A 20,471-nucleotide genomic window follows, 5' to 3' on the forward strand; every position below is an offset into this window, starting at 1 on the left:
CAGATGTTCTAGCCCAGGGGTGTCAAACTTAATCACAGTAAGGGGCCGAAATCCAAAACACAGGCTGTCGCAGGCCAGACCCCGCCCCTATAATAATACTAATTATAACACCATTTTTTCCATTCATTTTTCATATATACACACACAATATAATCTTATTAACACATAATGGTAATGTTTAACCACAAAATTAAACTATACAATCAGTTTTATTGAATTTTGTAAACAGTACAAAAACACAAAACAGATAACTACAAATATGCATTGCAGTAAAACAGACATTGAACAATAATACGTGCATGGGAATGATATTGAAGATAAATAAAGACCCAAGATGTAATCATTGAATTGTACTAATTACACAGTAACCACTCTGGCATCTATAAAGTAAAGTATTATGATTTACAATATGTCAAAACAGGACTCCACACTTTGTTGTAGGTGTACTTAGAATTAGTCTTATCCGCAGCTAACGACTCATATTTGGAAAAGAGACACACAGTATTCCACCAAGAATTACAATGCAACACAGAGAAGTCCTTCCAACTGGATAGAATGGTTTTGATTGCTATAAGAATCAAACATTTAAGCAATCTAGCTTCATATTTATCTGGTTGACAGTTTTTCAAGGCACTAGCACCATAAATGACAATAGCAAGTGACAAATCCTCACTAAAATGCAAAATCTTACTAATGATAGACCATACGTCTGTCCAGAACGGCACCAATTGAGTACATGTATAGATCATGTGGTCTAGTGTACCTACAGCGGCCATGCAAGACCAACATTTATTAGAGATAGTAGGATCAATCTTAGAGAGTTTTAAAGGTGACCAATAGGCTCTGTGATATAATAATAGTATAGTATGCCAAATGGCGGTTGATTTTAGGGCCTTAAATGATGTGAGCCAAATTTCATTCCAATTAAACTGTTCTGTTGGAACTGAAATATCATGAGCCCATATGTCATATAACACCGTAGGTGGAGTATATATATTTTTATGTAATAATTTGTACCAGGCCGATGCCTGTCCAGTTGCAGAGTTAATAGTTGCAGCCCAATGCGTTAAAGTAGGTAAATCAGTAGCTAGCTTAAACTTCTTAAGATAAGACGATAAGCAGTGTTTTAATTGAAGCCACTTGTAGTGATGGGTTTGTTCCAGTTCATAAAACTTGACAAGCGTTGCAAAGTCCACACATTGAAGATCCATTAATAGTTGATCTATGGACCATATGCCCTTTCTTCTCCATGACTTCCACTCTATATAGCGACCCTGGATCTGCAAACATGGATTACGCCATATAGGAGAACTAGTTGTATTATTCCACTTTATGGGAGCGAGTTTGTCCAATTCACGCAAAGCAGTTATAGTAGAGGAGAGTATAATATTGTTACTCGACGTATTCTCTTTTTGAGCAAAGGGAAGGAATTTGAGTTTTTCTTCCGGTAACAATGCATTTTCCAATCTCAACCATGCAGGTTGCTGTGAATTATTGGTATCGTCAATCCATTTAGAGCCTTGTCTACATAAGAAGGCTAAATGATATTCGTATAAGCTAGGGAAGTTAACCCCTCCATTTTCTTTAGTGCATTTCAATTTCTTTAAAGCAATGCGGGGCGTTTTTGCTTTCCATAAGAATTTGGCCAGTGCAGTCTCAAATTTCTTGTATGCTACAGGAGGAAACAAAAACGGTATCATAGATAGTATATATGTAATTTTTGGTGCCAAAACCATTTTGATGGAATCTAGACGGCCCACCACGACAGTTTCAAGGGTGACCATCTAGAGGTGGTGTTGTTGATGATGTCCATTATATAGGAAATGTTAAAGTCCTTAGTTTCATCCATTGAGGCTCCGAAATAAATTCCCAAATATTTCAGTTTAGTAAGAGCATATTTCAGTCCTAGAGACCTTACTTCTTCACCACATGGCAGACCAGAAAGTGGCATAACTTCAGATTTAGTTGAATTAAGTTTATAACCAGAGACCAAGGAGTATGCAGCTATAGTTTTCAGAACAGCTGGTATAGAGTCCAAATGAGTGTAAATTTGAATGTCGTCTGCATATGCAGTCAATTTAAAATGTATGCCCGCTAGTTGAAATCCAGTAATAGAGGTATTAGCTCTAATATCAATTAGTAAAGGTTCCAAAGCTAAATTGAACAATAAAGGTGACAGTGGACAACCCTGTCTTGTACCTCTCGATGGTTTAAAAGGCGCTGATAGAACATTATTAATGCGAAGTCTGGTAGATGGGTATGAGTACAAAACTTTAATCATTTGAAGAAATGATTCCTGAAATCCAAACCAGGTTAACACCTTAAATAAAAATGACCATTCCACCCTATCGAAGGCCTTCTCTGCATCCAAGGCTATTGTGACATATGGTAAAGGTGAACCTGAAGTAAGTGATATAATATGTGAGAACAAGCGGGAGTTATCACTGGCTAGACGTCCTTTCAAAAACCCATTTTGATCATGATGAATTAATTTCGGCAAGACCAGCTGCAGTCTAGTAGCCAGGAGTTTTGCATAGAGCTTGGCATCAATATTTATCAGCGACAGAGGTCTGTAGTTTGAAACATATACAGGATCTTTATCAGGCTTTGGTAACACAATAATTAAAGCTTCCGTAAATGATCCCATTACCATACCTCGTTCTGTTAGATAGTTCAAGTAGTCTAACAAAAATGGCAACAATATGTCTTGAAAGGCCATGTAGAACTCCACTGTTAAACCATCTGGCCCTGGTGCTTTATTTTTGGCCATGGAGTTTAGAGTCTCTTTGAGATGAGATAGGTCTAACGGCGAGGTTAATATTTCATTATCACAATCATCTAACTTAGGTCCAGTGAGATTATTGAGGTATACGTCCATATCCTGTAATGCCGGATCTTAGATTTGTAAAGGTCATTGTAAAAGGAATAGAATTGCTGACAAATTTCCTTGTCTGACATTACAAGTACATCATTGGGTGTTTTAATGGCTGGTATAGATGTTTTTTCCATCTTCAATTTCAAATATTGTGCCAGTTGATGACCCGCTTTATTAGATGTAGCGTAGTAATGTGATGCTTGAAGAAGGACCTCGGAAGCAGCAGCAGTACTCAAAATAAGGTTATATTCATACCGTTTTTTATTCAAAGCAATTTGAAGAGTGATGTTAGAAGGGTCGGCTATATATGCAGATTCCATAGATGATATACAGGATTCCATCTCTTTTAGTTGTCTACGTCGTTCAGCTTTTTTCCTAGCAGCAAATGAGATGATTATTCCTCTAATGAATGATTTAAATGCATCCCACGTGATCTGCCAGCAGGTCTCTTCAACTTTGTTATTGGTGAAATATTCATTGATATGTATATTGACATGCTCTTTGAAAGAAGGATCTTGCAGCAACGAGGAATTAAATCTCCAAATACCAGTGGTTGTCGGCATAGTAATATCCTTCAATACCAGTGTAATGGAGGAATGATCTGAGACAGTGATTGGTTGAATATCTGTCGTATCCACTTTGTGAAGTAAGGAATAACTTAGCAAAAAGAAATCAATTCTTGAGTAGGAGGCATGAGGAGGAGAAAAGAAAGTATATGATTCATCTTTTTGGTGTTGCAGCCTCCAGGGATCTATTAATTTCAACTGGTATAAGAGATCTTGCAGGCAATACCAAGCTCTGGACTTCCTATATGGGGTCCTAGATTTCCTATCTTTATCTGGATTCAAAATCAGATTAAAATCACCCCCTATAAGTATTGGTTGAGAAGCGACAGTGCTGATGTCATTAGCCAAAGCTTCGAAATAGGCAGGACAATCCAAATTAGGAGCATAGATATTGTATGCGTGTATGACAAATTTCCCTATTTCTAGTGTGACACGTACCCATCTGCCCTCCATATCATGGGAGGAGGAAATTATGTTGAAGTCAGGTCGTTTTCTTATTAAAGTAATAACACCATTCTTCCTGCCACTTGCGGGAGAAAACAAGGGAGCATACGCCCATTTGGGGGCTATTTTTAGAGCCTCAGTGTCAGTAAGGTGTGTTTCTTGATAAAATATGAGGTCAGGGTTGTGCTGTTCAGTGTAGAGGAGCAATTTCTGTCTTTTCACCTGATTGTGAAATCCTTTCACATTTAAGGAAAAGCATGTTAAAGACATTGAAATATATCAATACAGTTATATCTTGAGTCAATACAAAATATTATAGATGACAAAGATTCAATAAACCATCTATTGGTAATATAATACCTGAAATATAAGATTGAAGTGAGAACTGCATGACCAGAATCATCAGCAACTGCAATGACATATAAAACTGTAACTAACAGTGGTAGAAACACTATGGGTTAGAAAGCTGATAAGAGGGAAGCCAAAACAGCAGGCTCCGTCGGGTCAGGCAACATATAAAAACATTGACTTCATTATCATAAAGATAAAATGGAGATTTGGTGGTAAAACATTAATCAGTAACTTATTGTGACCTGAGCACTGTAAATATACAGTAAGATATGTGAACAAACAGCACATTAATTCCAATACTATTAAGTTTTATCAATAGCAGTGGGTTTTACTTGCTCAATAAAATCAGCGAGTTCAGCAGGGTTAAGATAATCTTTGGTAGAGTTATTATAAGTAACTCTTAACCGAGCCGGGTATAACATACCAAACTTAGCACCGAGGTTTTTCAGCTGAGGTCTGTATGAGAGCAGTAGCTTCCTCTTCTTCGCAGTTTCCTTGGCTAAATCTGGGACGAATAAGATTTTGTTTCCTTCAAATGTTATGGGAGAGTGCAATTTAGCCTGCTGCATTATTTTTAGTACTTGTTGGTGCCTCAGCAAGGTAACCAAAATAGGTCTGGGATATTTTTTGTGAAAGACATTGGGCTGAGGAAATCTGAAGGCACAGTCAAAATCCAACTTGAGCTCGTCGTTCATCTTTAGAAGTTGAGGCAACAGTGCTACCAAGAATTCCACTAGGTCACAAGCCTCCCGACCCTCCGGGAGGCCTAGAAGTCGAAAGCTGGTCCATCTCGCACGATTGTCAGCATTTTCCAGCGCTTGTTCCAGCGCTGCCACGCAGTTTTTTTGCTTGGTCAGCGATTTTATAGCCGATTCAGCTGCTGTTGTTCTAGTTTCTAGTAGCATAGTTGAAGTTTGTAACGCTGCTAGCTCTTCTTTTAAAGCAATAAAATCCATCTTCAGATCTCCAACATCTTGTTTGGTTTCTAAGAGCAATTCTTTTATTGAGCGAAGTTCACTCAAAATGGCCGCCGTAGCCGCGGCAGCCGCGTTGTCAGGCTTGCTGATATCTGCCTTAGTCGGCGTTGATGGTTCAGCGCTTTTGCGCTTGTGGGGCTTACCAGCTGACATTTAGGCACCCGCGGGAGTGAAACGCCCTTTGAAAAATTGATTAATGAAGTCTAATCGATTGTTTATCGAGCCTGAGTGAACGGAGCTCACGCGGTCAGCTCCCTAGCTCATCGGGCTCGCCAGCGCCCCCCTAATATATTTTTAAAAAACACCCTAAGATTCAAGATTCTGCATGCAGTACAACCCCCAGAGAAAAAAAGACAAATGTATTTCTTCCTGAGCAGTGCAAAAATTGACACAATTCAAACACTAACTTGAAAAAAAAATAATTCCCCCTATCTTTGTTGTCTCCCTCCCTCCATGCTGTGCCTCCCTTCAGCGGGTGTCTAACCTTCTGGCCGGCTTCAACATGGCCGTTTTATGCGGCCCGCAGTCCGATGCCCCCTGGTGTTATCTTGTGGCCGGCTCCCTCCTCCTCACAGCCGTGCAGCAGCTCCTCGTGCGTCTTGCACCTGAACCGGAAGCTTTCCCCCTGACATCGCAATTGGCTAAGATAATTATACAGTATATGAATGGATTGGGGAGTAGGGGATAAGATGCTTAAACAGAAAGAGTAGAATACTTGAATGAAGTATAATGCAAATGTACAGAATATGAGCTAAGCAGTGATAATAAAGTAATTTCTTCTGTCTTTTACAGATGTGAATATTTATGCCACAGAAGCAAGGCAAAGAAAAAAAATTAAGAAGAGCAAAAGAAACGCAGTGTCAAGTTTGTTTATGTTAAGTGGATGCTTGTAAGAACATAAGAACATAAGAAGTGCCATCTCCGGAACAGACCCTAGGTCCATCAATTCCGGCAATCCACACATGCAGAGGCCTCGCCAGGTGTACCCTGGCATAGTATTAGTCCCTATATCACTCTAAGCTTCTCATAAGAGATTTGCATCTAGCTTACCCTTACCTATGTCACCTTAAGCCACTCATAAGGAGGTGTACATCTAACTTACCCTTAAACCCTAGAATGGTGGATTCCGCAATTACCCCATCTGGGAGAGCATTCCAGGTTTCCACCACTCATTGCGTGAAGCAGAACTTCCTGATATTTGTCCTGAACCTGTCCCCCCTTAGCTTTAGTCCATGTCCTCTTGTTCTTGTCACATTGGACATTGTAAATAGTTTTTTATCCTACTCTATTTGGTCAATTCCTTTCAGTATTTTGAAAGCCTCGATCATATCCCCTCGCAGTCTCCTCTTCTCAAGGGAGAACAATCCTAGTCTCTTAAGTCGTTCCTCATATTCCAAGTTCTCCATGCCCTTTATTAGCTTCATTGCTCGTCTCTGCACCCTCTTGAGTACTTTTAAATCCTTCTTTAGGTATGGAGACCAATGTTGGACGCAGTATTCCAAGTGTGGTCTGACCATCGCTCTATAAAGCGGTAGTATTACTTTCTCCGATCTACTCGTGATTCCCTTCTTTATCATGCCTAGCATACTATTCACTTTCTTCGCTGCCGCTGCGCATTGCGCCGACGGCTTCAGGGTCCTATCGATTAATACGCCCAGGTCCCTTTACAGTTCGGTTTTTCCCAGAGTTGCATCTGACATACTGTATTTGTGTTCCTTATTTTTTCTGCCTAAGTGCATGACTTTGCATTTCTCCACATTAAACTTCATCTGCCATTTATCTGCCCAATTTTCCAATCGGCTCAAGTCGCTCTGGAGTTCCTCGCTGTCCTTCTGCGATTTGATTGCCCGGCATAGCTTTGTGTCATCTGCGAACTTGATGATCTCACTAGATGTTCCATCCTCCAGGTCATTTATGAAGATATTAAATAAGATGGGCCCAAGTACCGAGCCCTGGGGCACACCGCTAGTCACAGTCTCCCAGTCTGAGAATTTCCCATTTATGCCCACTCTCTGCCTTCTGTTCTCCAGCCATTTGCCTATCCATCTTAGTATGTCTCCTTCTATTCCATGGCCTTGCAGTTTCCTGAGGAGTCTTACATGTGGAACCTTATCGAATGCTTTCTGAAAATCCAAGTATACAATATCCACCGGTTCTCCGCTATCAATTTGTCTGTTTACTGTCTCAAAAAATTGAAGTAGGTTCGTCAAACATGACTTCCCCTTCCTGAACCCATGCTGGCTGGCTCTCATCAGGTCGTGTGTATTTAAGTGCCGGGTTATGCTATCCTTGATCAGCGCCTCAACCATCTTCCCAGGGATCAACGTGAGACTCACAGGTCTGTAGTTGCCCGGTACTCCTCTTGATCCTTTTTAAAATATCAGCGTGACGTTCGCTATCTTCCAGTCGTCTGAAATCTGTCCTGTTTTGATTGACAGGTTGGCAAGTTTTTGCAATAGTTCACCGATTTCTACTTTTAGCTCTTTCAAGACTCTCGGATGAATTCCATCCGGTCCAGGAGATTTTTCACTTTTGAGTTTGTCGATCTGGCGGTAAATCTGGTCCAAGTCCACTTCTACTGTGGTAAGGCTGTCCTCTGTTGCTCCTATGAACACTTTCACTGCTTCTGGAATTGTTGCAGTGTCTTCCTTTGTAAAGACAGATGCAAAGAAGGAATTTAGTCTGTCTGCGATTTGTTTGTCATCCTTGATGAACCCTTTCCTTCCCTGATCGTCCAGCGATCCCACCGCCTCTTTTGCGGGTTTCCTCCCTTTCACGTACCTGAAGAAGGGCTTGAAGTTTTTGGCCTCCTGCGCTATTTTCTCCTCATAGTCCTTTTTGGCATCCCTCACCGCCCTGTGACACTTCTTCTGATTATCCTTGTATTTGTTCCAAGTTTCGGTTGTTTTCATGCGGTTCCATGCTTTGAAGGAGTCCTTCTTTTCTTTTATGGCTTCCTTAACCTCTTTAGTAAGCCACGCTGGCTCTTTTTTGCCATTTGTTTTCTTTGCTTTGGACATCTGCGGAATGTATAGGCTTTGTGCTTCTGTGATAGTATTTTTCAGAAGGGACCATGCCTGTTCTACCGTTTTGACTTTGCCCATTTTTTTCTTGATCCGTTGTTTCACCATGGTTCTCATGCTATTGTATCTTCCCCTTTTAAAGTTTAAAGTCATGCTTGAGGTTTTAGTGCCTCTCCCCTTCCCGACATCGAGTTTGAAGTTGATCCTGTTGTGATTGCTCGTCCTCAGTGGGACTGTGACTTCTACATCTTTAGCTGGCCCCGTAATGCTGTTAAGGCCAAGTCCAAGTGTTCTCTTGTTGGCTCCCCCACCAATTGTTCCAGGAAGCAGTCCGCTAGCACTTCCAGGAACATTGCCTCCTTGCCACAATTTGAGGTTCTCAGGTCCCAGTCTATCCCCGGAAAGTTGAAATCCCCCAAGATTACAACATTACCTGTCTTTCATTCGTGTTTAATTTCCTCTACCATTTCTGAGTCTGTTTCCTCCTCCTGTCCTGACGGTCGGTAGTTAAGGCCAATCTTTGTGTCAGCACTGTTGCGTCTGGGAATCTTTATCCAGGGGATTCCAGCTTCTCTTTCTCTTCCGTCATAATCACTCTCACAGATTCTATTTCTTCATGAACATATAGGGCAATACCTCCACCTTTCTGCCCCACTCTATCTCTTCTGTATAGTTTGTATTCCTGTAGTACTGTACTGTATCCCATTTGTTTTCATCATTCCACCAGGTTTCTGTTATGCCAATTCGTCGTTTTTCGCTATTGCTGCTAATTCTCCCATTTTGTTTCTCAAACTTCAAGCGTTTGTATACATACATTTGAGTTCCCTGTGTGTAAACTTCTTGGACTCTTTAAGCTTAGCAGTCTCCCTTGGTTCTTTCACGGTATTCTTTTCTGTTCCTATGTCGTCTCTCTTATATGTTTTGTGCACGTTCCCTCCTGCGTCTGAGTACTTGTCCATAGTTCCTTCTTTGGGACATCCTGTCGCCTGGGCCATCGACTGGTGGTCGACTGTTGGCTTTCCCCTGTCCTTTAGTTTAAAGCCTTCTCGATGGCCTTCTTCATGCTGCCTGCCAATATTCTTGCTCCTTCCTCGTTGAGGTGCAGTCCATCCTTCCTGTAGTACTTGCTTCTTCCCCAGAATGTTGCCCAATTGCACACGAAGTCAAAGCCTTCCTCTTCGCACCATCGTCTCATCCAGGCGTTGATCGCTTGCAGTTCCCCTTGTCTCCTTCCATCCGCTCTTGGTACCGGGAGGATCTCGGAGAAGGCCACCTTCACCTCCCTAATCTTCAGTATTCTTCTGAGTGAGCGGAGCTGGCCCTTCATTTCTTCCCTATCATACTTCCGTCCGCTCACATCGTTGGTTTCCACGTGCATAAGTACAGCAGTGTCCTCTCCTCCTGCGCTGTCTATGATCCTGGAGACCCTGTTGGCCACATCCTTCACTCTCACTCCCGGCAGGCAGGTAACGATTCTAGCCTCTCTCCCTCCTGCGATGTAGCTGTCCATATGCTGTACGATGGAATCTCCCACGATGATCCCCATCTTCTGTATTCGGTGGTTCCTGGGGGGGTCGTAAGTCCACATCCATGGTATGGGACCGATCTTCTCCCTCCTGTGATACTCCTGAAGTTGTTTTCTGCTCCTCGGGTGGGGGGGGGGGGGTGTCCCTATGCAGTCTCCCTCTTGCTCCTGGTGTGTGATCGCCCCTAGTCTCCGCTTCCTTCTCTCCAGAATTTGCAGGGGTGTCTTCTCTCCTCTCGTCCAGGCCTTCTTCCTGAGTTGTTTGGGAACAGTTCTCCACATGCTGCTGGTGTGCTTCCTTGATGTATCTTTCTAGTTCCTTGACCTCTTCGTTTGGACTGAATGCACTAGAAGCCTCTCCTGTTCGCGGATTTCCTCTTCAAAAGTGAGGAGTTCCTTTAGATTCAGCACTGTCTCCTCTAGCAGCCGGACCCGTCATTTCAAGCTATCCAGCTCCATGCAACGACTACAAATATATGCCCTAGTCCCCGAAGGGAGGTAGTCATACATATTGCAGCCGGTGCAGAAGACTGGAAAGCTCACCTTCTGGCTTCCTTGGGCATCCATCTCTTGTCCCCCTTCTGAGTTGCTTGGGCACTGGGGAGTGTTGGAAGAGGGAATACCTTCCTACTCTCCAACTAAAAAAAAAGTGGCAAGACGACCGTCTGAACCTGCGAGAAAGGGATCTGGTACTACTCAAGGACAACCAAACACAATGTAGCAGTTGGCCTATGGGCCTCATCACCAAAGCTTTCCCAAGTAAGGACAGAAAAGTTTGAAAGCTGGAGATTAGGACAGCAAACCAAAGAACAGCCAAAACTTTCATTCGAGAAGTCACTGAAGTGGTCTTTCGCCATCGAGAAGAATGAGGACATCATGGATCGTAGTCCATTCAAGGGACTCAAAGACTTTCTTTTCCTTCCTCTCTCTCTCATGTATTGTTTGTCTGTGTTGTCAGATTACCATTAAATTGTTTTTCTTTATTTTCTGTAAGTACTTGTAGTTTTGTTTTTGAGTTAAATGCATATATACCCATATTGCATTAAAAAATCGTATCTCAAGCCTCCTTCTTATTGTGCCTCTTTGTAAATCTTGGGTTAAACATTTAGGATAAAATGGCTCTTTGCTTTAAAAAGTTGCTGACCACTGGGCTAGATGGACCGTTGCTCTGACCCAGTGTGGCTATTCTTATGAAAATTCACAATGGGCGCATAAGGGCTAACCAGCTATATTGCAGGATAAAGCCATTTAGTGCCAATATTCAGTGCTGGGTTTAGTAGTTAAATGGGACTGCTGAAATAGCGATCCTATCTTTAACCGCTAGGAACTTAACTGTTTAACCCTGAATATTGGCTTAACCTGTTACGTTTTGGCGGCCAAAAATGAAAACAGAAATTCAACGTTGATCACTGGATATGACGTGGCATTGAATTTCTAGGTTCAGTGCCAGAAGCTGACCTTAATATTCAAGTTTCAAGTTTTATTTTAGTTTGATGAATCGCTTGTTTAGTTTTACTAAGCGAGATACAACATTAATAAAAATATAAGCATATATTTAGACATTGTCACCTACCTGGGTCTTGGTACGGTTAATAAGACCCCCGATAGGGGGTAGTACACTCTTGACGCGGCTCCCAAAGGGGGAGACCTCACTGGTGTCTCACTATCCGGGCTTTGCCCCAAAAATAAAGCACCGTGAGTCAAGTTGAACCAAACATAAGGTGTAAAGTTTAATTAGTCACTTAACACACCAACTAGAAATCATATAAGCAGTTATTACAGTTCAAGTTTCCTGGCTTCTCCAAAACAGGGCAAAGAAAGAAAAACAAAAAAAAATGAAATCCTTTTAACTTTCACCCAGTCCGGTGAAAGCACAGCAAGCTTTCTGTCAAGTATAATTCCAGTCCAGGTCTTAGTGCTTTCTCTACTTTGCCCCACAGTCACTTAAAAAAAAACACAGCACAAGTAGTCTCTCTTAAGAAATTATCAAGCCGTGAGCTTGAGTCCTGGGCTTACCAATCAACACAGTCCAGTTTCTTCACCAGGTATTTGCATTTGTGGTTATAAAGTAAACTTTAAGCAGGAACCAAAAGACAAAACTAAAACCTTACTGCAGGTTCTTAAAGTGTCAGCCCTAATTAGCTCACAGTCCTGTAGTTCCCCTTGAGCTTCTGCACAGCTGCAGTGTAGCAAAACAATCAAGCTGGTGCAGCCCTGCTCTAAGCTTGTTTGTACCTCACAAACAATCAAAATTTAGTTCTTCCAAACTCTTCTCCATTATTATTCCTGTGCAGCTCCGTACCTGCAGTGTTTAGTGGCAAGTTGTCAAGCCCACATCCATGGCTTCTCCCATAACGGACTCCGGCATACCCACTTCATCCAGATCCATGCTTTCTGGGGTGTCCAGCTGCTCTGCTGGTTCCAGGGGTATTGAAGCCTCACACTCCATTGGCTCTGGAGTGAGGTCTGGCCTTTTCCTGGCCCGGAGAACTCTCTCTGCCAGACTCTCTTGGGCAGCCTCCTCTAATGCTCTGGAGAGCTGCTTAAAAGGCCTAGGGCCACGCCCTACACTGGGTGTCTGTGTGCCTAGCTTGTGTGTTCTTGGGCTCCCCCTCAGGCTGCAGGGCAGAATATCACTGGGAACTTGCTGGAGGTTTTCCTGGTCCGTGGAGTTATCCTATATTCTGGGCACTGCTCTAGGTTAGAAGGCTCAGGATAGGCAGCTAGGCTTTCAGGATCTTCTTGCTGATCCTTTTCAGGGAGAGCCTGGTCTCGAGTAAGAGCTTGAGACCGGGGTTTTGCTCTGACATGACCGTCTCGGGGAGCGGAAATGTCACAACATACCACTTAAAATGTAAAATACCGTATTTTCACGCATATAACGCGCGCGTTATACACGATTTTTACAAACCGTGCATAACCATGCGCGTTATAGGTGTGAGCGCGTTTTACAACTTTTTTTTTTCATTCCGATCCGGCATCCCCCCTGCGAACCGGCATCCTCCCCGCCGCTCGCGTCACCCCCCCTCCCCCGCGATCCTAAAACCCCCCTCAGCACCGCAAAACATCTCTTACCCGATTGGGCACCGGCACCAGCACCAATGCACAGGACGTGCCAGTGCCAGTGCCCGAAGATCCTCCCTCGTTGGGCTGGGCTGGGCTGGGCTGTGCGGTGCAGGGAGATTCTCCTTCTTCCCTGTGCTGGGCTGGACTGGGCTTTGAGCATTTGCGCATGCTCAAAGCCTTCTGATCTCGCTCTCTCCGAGATTCTCAGATTGAGTGGGAGGAGGTTATAGCAGCATGCGCGGTATACGCGTGTGCATGCTATATAAAAAATTTTTTACAGACATGCTTTGGGCCCGCGCGCTATACGCGTATGCGTGTTATACACGCATGCGCGTTATATGCGTGAAAATACGGTAGTGGGTTAGACAAATAGACTTACAGACCAATCAGTACACAAGGTAAAAAGGGACAGAACTATACAATTCAGTGCTTTAAAGTACAGAGCAGAACCATAAATGGAAAGAACATTAGGAGGAAAGAGTGAGAACCAAGAAGAAAACTCATATAAAATTTGGTCATAATTTAAAGGTTAAAAGCATCTTTAAAAAGAAAACTCTTTAAGTTACTTCTAAAACCATCACTGTTGCCTGAATCTTGCTGCCTGAATATCAGCTCCTTTCTGTGTAAGTATATAACCAGCCTGTGCTTTATCCACATTCATGCCTCCTTGAAGTTATGCAGTAGAGCAATAGGCACTACCTGATAGGATGATACCTAAGTACAGTTTGGCATGAAACTGCTGTTTACCTCCATTTTTTTGTGTGTAACTTCCATTTTAGTGTCCAATTTTTGGCACACAATATTTATTTATTAGTATTTATATATCACTTATAGCCTAAGTGGTTTACATTCAGGTACTCAAGCATTTTTCCCTATCTGTCCCAGTGAGCTCACACTCAACCTAATATACCTGGGCCAGTGGGGGATTAAGTGACTTGCCCAAGGTCACAAGGAGCAGCTTGGGATTTGAACCCACAACCTCAGGGTGCTGAGGCTGTATAGAACTAGACTTGTGTCTTGCTCATTTGTTAATTCTGTTGTGTTATCTGATGTCTATATTCATAGTTTATTTATTGATTGAGATTTATTCATTGCCTTTATGAAGAGATTCAACCAAGGTGGTGCACAGCAAGTACAGTTCAATATAAAACTTAGGGGTCCTTTTATCAAGCTGCGGTAGGGGTTTAACGCGCGCAATACTGCGTGTTAAACTGCCTACTGCGCTAGCCGCTAGCGCCTGCATTGAGCAGGTGTTTAGTTTTATAGCCGGCCGTGGGGGTTAGCGCGTGATGAAATGTCCGACGCGCTAACCCCGCTAGCGCGGCTTGATAAAAGGACCCCTTACTTTTTGCTAACAGTATAACAGTAGTACAACATAAATACAATGAATGAGGTAAAATCAAAATCAGCAAATTGAAACTTAATAATAGGACTACTATGGAATATGAACAGTTTCAAAACTATACTTATTTAACAGAACTGAAATTCAAATAAGAGAAATATAATACAATGTCCGCATAATACTTATCAAACACCTAATAAGCATACATTAAAACATTCAAATAACAGATACAGCTTATCATATAGCTGAGGGGCCAAGTGTAGATATTAGATAGGGATAAGATGGGTGATACAGAAGGCTAAACTCAAAACAAGTTGTTTGTGTAGTAGAACAAGATATAGTATAAAGAACTGATCTACGTTACGGTGTATGTTGCAAGTTAGTCCAGGTGCAAAATGAGTGTATAGTCAGTCACCCTACAAGACTTGGGAGAAGAGCAGTGGAGTAGTAAAGGGGTAAGGGGGACTGCCCCAAGCGCCATGTTAGGAAGGGCGCCATACTCGCCCACATCACGCCACTCCGGTAAATCAAAACTTTTTTATTGCCATGGCCCCGCCCCATGAGAAATACCCGGTCTCGATCGCTTCAGCAGATGCAAAACCGCCGAGGCTGAGCATTATTAGTAAACTGGAGGCAAGGCAGGCATGGTGGTGGTGGTGATGAGGAGCACGCATGTGCCCAACCAAGAGTTTTTAGTGGTCCGGAGGCAGGGTACGAGGGGGTGGGGGTGGGGATGATGATAGGTGCTCTCTCTTTCCCTCCCTCCCCCCCACCGTGCCTACCCTGCCTCCAGTCCACTAATATTGCTTGGCCTCGGTTGTTTTGCGCATGCCAGAGTGAGACAAGTCTCTCTCCTGGGGCAGGGGCGGGGCCATGACGCAACAGTAAAAAAGTTTAGATTTTTGCACTGGAGTGGCGGGCAAATGCGGGCCCAACCAAGAAAAGAGTCTTTAGTGGACCAGAGGAAGGGTAGCTGGGGGGGGAGTTGGTTGGAGAGAGAGGGGCCAGACCTGCTCAGGGAGGAGAGGACAGGGGCAAAACTTGTTACAGAATGGAAGAGAATTACGCCAGATGCCAGAAGTACCTACTGCCAACCGACTTTCTCAAATGTAGGGGGAGGGGAGGGGTGGTAGGCATGAGCTGCAGGGGTGCCGCTACTTTCCTTCCATCCCGGTCACCCTCTACCCTTACTACGCCACTGGAGAAGAGCCAGGCTTTCACCTGCTTCCTGAAGTAGAGGTAGTCTGGAGTTAGATATAGCCCTTCTGGAAGTAAATTCCAGACCATTGGAGCTACTCCTGAGAAGGCTCACTGTTAGGTATTACATCGTACAATTTCTTTTGATGAGGGTACATGTGGAAGGGCATTTTCAATTGGACATCTAAGTTTGAGTTTGGATGTTTTGGGAAAGACATCCAGAAATCCAATAGAGAAAATGTCTATTCTCAAAACAGTAAGATGTCTTTATCTTTTTTTTTTTTTTTAATGACCTATGTAGACATTTTGGTCCTTAGCACATCTATCTTTTTGGGCCAGTCTCGAATATAAATATGTCCACATGAAAAATGCACAAAAGAAAGTTTTTGTCTAGGCAACCTGCATTGTTAGAAAACTATTCAGACAGTACTTCTTAGAAGAACCCCTCTGCTCTTTGGGTTCAATTGTCTGTGTTAATATCTGAAGCTGCTTGGGCTGAGAACTTTTCAGCACCCCCTCATAATACAGGGTAGAATGTACTAGATTTTTTAAAATATCTTTGGGTGGTGGGAGGGGGTTGTGCCCTCTGGGGGAGTAAGGGGGGGTAATGCCATAATCCCTCCAATAGTCATCTGGTCAGTTTGGGTACCCCTTTTTAGCATTTAGAAGCTTTTAAAACAGGTCTAGCTCCAAATGTTTAAAAAAAAGCCCAGGACCTTTCGTTAAAGGTCTGATTATGCCTGAGCAGTGTCCAAGTCCTAAGCGCACCCAAAACACATCTCTAACATGCCCCTTAAGATTTGGACGCACTGGAGGCAAAACAACCAAAAAGACGTCTAGAAAGTCTGTTTTGAGAATGCCCACTTGGATGTTTTGACTAGTAAGACATCCAATTGCTAGTTTATGCTGTCTTTTGGATGTCCATCGTTTTTGAAAATGAGCCTCTTATTAATGCTCCCTGAGAGGACCTCAGAAATCTCAAAAGGTGTGTAAAGGGCTAACTTAGTCTTTAAGTATTCTGGCTCATTTTGTCTGAGGACCTTGGTTGTAGTTTTCTCATCTATTGTAACACACCTAGAGTTCTTTGATTGGAACAATATGATTATAATTGAGTCTGCCTTTCAAATTGTTTTATGAATAATGCCCTAAAAGAGTGCTCATGCATTATTGATGAGAATGTCTTTAATAAGTGTGTGCTTCTAATTTTTTAAGTATATGAACAAAGAAGTTAAGTGGAAAGCAGGGCTACTTTTTTTTTTTTGTCCCTACTGACTTGAAACCATCTGGCAAGCTTAGAGAATGTAGAATAACAAAAGAGCTCAAAATATGATTGGCCTGCATTGTTAACAGCAACGGCCTAATTTACTAAGCTTTATTTTTCCCAGCAGACATAATGGTCCTTAAATTAGCAGGAGCTTGCTTACAAGAGCAGGCTAAGAGTGATTGAACCCAAGCAAAATATATGAGCAGCTGCATTCCTGAATTAACTTGGGATCTAGGAGATTCAACAGGTAACCAAGAAAATAATTCTTGTTGACAATTTATCTAACATCTTTCCTAGCAACATCAAGATCTTCATATCAGGCAACTGACACAATTAGGTCTTATTTATTACAGCAACCAACAGTATTACTACCAAAATTATTTCTATTTACTACTTACTGTATATACTCGAATATAAACCCATCCAAATATAAACTGAGGTAACCTGCTTCTCCTATAAACGGAGAAAAAAGGTTAACTCAAATATAAACTGAGGGTTTTTATTCAAGTGCCAAGCTCTGCACTCAGCCCACCTCTCTCCCTTGATACCCATCACAGGCCTCTCCCCATGTCTGCCTTAAGCCCTAGTAGTCCAGAGTTGAACTGGGACAGAAATGATCCCTCCCGCATCCTGTCCTTATCAATTCTGAACCACCAATTGAAAGCCTTGATGATCCAGCAGTGAACTAGGGCAGCAGCGATCTTCCTACGCTCCTGCCTGGTACAGAGCTGCTATTGAAAATAGCTGTCACGAGTTTCTGTGGCAACTTTATCAGTTCTTGCGGTCTCATAAGATTGCTGCGGGAACTTGCAGCAGCCAATTTCAATAGCAGTTCTGCACGGGACAGCAGTGTAGGATGAAGATTGCTACTGTTCCAGTTCACTGCTGGACCACCAAGGCTAAGGCAGAACCTGGGAAGGTCTGCAATGGGTCCAGGAAAGGGGGTGTAGAGACATGAACTCGAATATAAACTGAGACCCCCATTTTTGGCCCATTTTTTGGCCCTAAAATCACGGTTTATATTTGAGTATATATGGTAATCATTAAAACACATTAAGCAGTACCATTACAAATATTTAGATTACCTATTTATAATCCTCAATAAATCAGCTAAAGTTAGGTGTCAAGATGATGTATGCTATGTGCAGATTGTAGAACAGCAGTTGTGTGTGCATTTGGCATTACAAAATTCTAGTGTAAATCTGTATTTACACACCTAACTTGAGGCACAAGCACTTACACCACACAAATTGCTGGTATAAATGTTTGCACATTTAGGTGGTTAGGAGCTTCAATGCTAGTATTTTATAATTTTATTTTATTTTTTCAATTTTCTATACCGTTCTCCCAGAAGAGCTCAGAACGGTTTATATGAGTTTATTCAGGTACTCAAGCATTTTTTTCCCTTATCTGTCCTGGTAGGCTCACACTCTATCTAATGTACCTGGGGCAATGGGGGGATTAAATGGCTTGCCCAGGGTCACAAGGAGAAGCGTGGGTTTGAACCCACAGCCCCAGGGTGCTGAGGCTGTAGCTTTAACCACTGCACCACACTCTCCCCTGCGTATTTAACTACCCGACATGCCTCTGACCCACTCATATTCCTCCCAGGTCCACACCCCCTTGGATTTGCATACTTTGGAATTTGACTGCACAGTTTAGCTGGTATTCTATAAGGGCAGCTAGGCGCATAACTGTTAATAATAAAGTCAATAATTGGTTGTTAAGGCCAATTAGCATCTAACTGACCTATTAAGTTATACACACAACTAACCTTATTCTACAATTGCACGCGCAAATTTGCATGTTATTTGGAATGTAGACGTGCAACATTTTAGAATTGGGGGTATTAGGTTATAAATTATTTGAAAACCCAACCTACAGATTCCCACAATCAGGAATCAAAACAAATCTGACTGAAGCTGTGACTTGGACCATCAGAATCCTATGCAATTAAATTATAAATATAACACGAACTACTGCAGGTATAGGCAAGGATGGTTCTTAAGTACAGCAAGCTCATTGGGTTATCAAGATATTTATACAGAATAAACACAAGGGGCCTGATTCTGGAAACGACGCCTGCAAAATGGGTGCCTATCGTGCATCAATCATCAGTAGATGCCGTGTCCAGAATTGCATCTATCTTTCTCTACAGACATCTTAAATGTAGGCCAGCATTTTACAGACCTACATTTAAGGCAAATGACTCACTAGGTGCCTACGAGAAGTGCTTAGGCATGCCTGCTGATGCCTAAACCACTTCCAGTGTAAACCATGCCTATCCAGCCTTACCCATCCATAGGCTTGCCTAGACGACTCCATACAAATGCCGCCTATATTGTAGGCATCCAAAGCCTGGTGGATTTTTTAAAACGTGCGTCCCGATTGGTCGATTAGCTGGCGGTAGGACACCTACAATCAGGTTGCCGTTTTTACAATCAGGCCCAAGATGTATTTATATGCATCTGAAGACCAGTTTCCTTCCCATAGACTGGTGCCTCTAGCAAAAGAGATGTTTAAAAGGATGAGAAAAATAGTAATTGCCTTATCTTAGGCAGAAGAATGAACTAATAATCTCTTAGATTCTGGCAGTATATGAAATCATGGATTTTCTCCATATCTATAAACAGCTATTTCTAGAACATTATGGAAATACTGTACAACATCAACATGAAAGTTATAATGAAGTATTAGTACAGTTCTAGTAACCATAATGCAATTAAAGAAGACTGGCATCTTAGTGGCCAATAAAACTAAAGGTGTTGCAGTACATGAGTTTTCAAGAGTACGTAAAACCCCTCTTTGAATTTTAAGGGTCTCATTAAAACAACTGTAATAGTGAGAGTTGGTAAAATGATCACTGACAGCAACGAATACAGGGCTCAATATTCACTAGAGGTTGTGATGGCCATTTTGGGAATGGAGCCAACATGAATAGAAATGACCGGGGATCACTCCTGCCTGAGGAGCACTAGACAACCAGGTATTGTGAAGGTAAGTTGGGATAGGTGCTAAAGGGGGTCCTATAGGGGATGCTCAACTTAGAGAAGTGGAGTCCAAAGGGAGTGTTCTGTACTTTATAAGCATTGTGTGTATGTGTGTGTGGGGGGGGGGGGGGTGTCTATAAGGAGTATTTATCTTGTGGGGAGGGGAATGAAGAGTTGTTCTTTTTGTTGGTGGGGGAGCAGAGAGGTATATTTATTTATTGAGATTTACTAACCATCTTTATGAAGAGATTCACCCAAGGCGGTGTACAGCAGATATAATTCAAAATAAAACTTACAATTTTGTTAACAGCATAGCAGTAGTAAAAAGACCAAATATAAACATAAATACAGTGAATGAGGTAGAGTTAAATTCAGTAAATTTAAACTTAATAGGACTTCCATAAAACGGTTAAAAATATACAGTACTTATTAATAGCACTGAAATTCAAATAAGAGATATAATACATACTAAAAGAGAGACATAATACTTATGAAGCATCTAATAAGCGCAAATCAGATCATTCAAATAACACAGATATGACGTTAATACTTTTCTATAATACAGCTTATCCTATAATCGAGGGGTCAAATGCCGGAACACCCCCACCCCTCCCTGAAGATTGCTGGCAAGAGGGTGCCCAATCCCTCCTGTTGGAACAGCCCCCACCCTTTCCTGAAGATCACCAGCAGGAGGGTGCCCAAGCCCTCCTGCCGGAAACCCCCCACCTCCCCAAACGAAACCTGCAGGAGGGTGTCTAATCTCTCCTGTCAGAAACTTCCTGCCGGACGGGTCTTCCCACTGTCCGGCAGGCTCGCCTCTGTTGAAATGAGATGGCCTGCCCTTTCCCGGT

General features: G+C 42.5%; 1 protein-coding gene across 4 annotated transcripts in view; it reads right to left on the reverse strand.

Moving 5' to 3' along the window:
• RAB3C (RAB3C, member RAS oncogene family) overlaps nucleotides 1-20,471 on the reverse strand; it is a 324,341-nt gene that overhangs the window by 54,706 nt on the left and 249,164 nt on the right. The gene's annotated exons all lie outside the window — the stretch shown is intronic.

This window comes from Geotrypetes seraphini, chromosome 1 (assembly GCF_902459505.1).
Source record: "Geotrypetes seraphini chromosome 1, aGeoSer1.1, whole genome shotgun sequence".
Classification (NCBI taxonomy): Eukaryota; Metazoa; Chordata; class Amphibia; order Gymnophiona; family Dermophiidae; genus Geotrypetes; species Geotrypetes seraphini.